The 932-nt window shown below is 43.9% G+C and overlaps 1 long non-coding RNA gene across 1 annotated transcript; it reads right to left on the minus strand.

Annotated features, from left to right (window-relative positions):
* Positions 1 to 5: 5 nt before the first annotated feature.
* On the minus strand, positions 6 to 886 carry LOC111673041 (uncharacterized). The gene is made up of 4 exons (XR_002762062.2): positions 845 to 886; positions 697 to 752; positions 503 to 615; positions 6 to 65 (listed from the first exon to the last, which is right to left on the minus strand). It is a non-coding gene; the product is annotated as an uncharacterized LOC111673041 (long non-coding RNA).
* Positions 887 to 932: the final 46 nt, after the last annotated feature.

The following is a 932-nucleotide window of genomic DNA, read 5'->3' on the forward strand; positions in this document are numbered from 1 at the left end:
ATTGAGCCTCCGCAGGAAGTGTGTGTCGATCTCCACCTGCCGTAGGAGCCAGGGACGCTGCTGGTCTGCACACACACACACACACACACACACACACACACACACACACACACACCACGTAACATTACGACTTAGACACGAATGTATAGAAGAAATATACAAGAAACGTGTATGGATATTATTACTGACGTGTTTGTTATGAATCTTTATTAGGAGGCATTATGTTTTCAGGTTATCCATCTGCTTCTCATGAACGCAATATCTCAGTAACGCCTTGATGGAGCGTCAAAAGTCAAAGGTCAAGGTCACGTGACCTCTTGAAGCACGGTTTTGGCCTCTTGAATGTGGTATCTCAAGAACATGAAGTGATGTATCTGATTAGATGTTTGCACATGTTTCATTTAAAATAGAGGAATGCATTTTGATACAGTTGTAGAGACAATTCACTGACCGGCCTGAGGGGGGGTATAATAATATCACCCTTACTATCCTGCTTCCTTACCCAGAGTGATGTACTGGCCCTCAAAGTTCAGATCTTTGAGAACCACAATAATCTGGCTCCCCTCTGGTGAGGGCTCCGTCCATCGACTCACCTCACAGCCCTTAATGTCGTACCTGACGACACAGAACACACGTCAGACAACATGAACTGCTCCTAATGTTACTCCCTCTGTGTTATTTCTACTGGCAGCTTACCTGGCATTGATCCGATCATCTGGATAAAACACACTTTGCATAACAATGAAGTATTTCTGCAAAGGACAAGAGGAACAGACAAGGTTCTTTATGATCATTGGTAACATCCTGTTATAGAAGTAGAGCAGTGAGGAAGTGTGATGTGTACCTTCCGTCTGTGTGGGATCTTGATCCTGTGGACACCTGGAAAACACAAGAGAAAACACTCAGTCCAGTGCAACAGTTTATTTACTCAA

The sequence above is a fragment of the Seriola lalandi genome, unplaced genomic scaffold (assembly GCF_002814215.2).
Source record: "Seriola lalandi dorsalis isolate HSWRI2012SDOR001 ecotype SW California unplaced genomic scaffold, Sedor1 jcf7180002009598, whole genome shotgun sequence".
Lineage (NCBI taxonomy): Eukaryota > Metazoa > Chordata > Actinopteri > Carangiformes > Carangidae > Seriola > Seriola lalandi.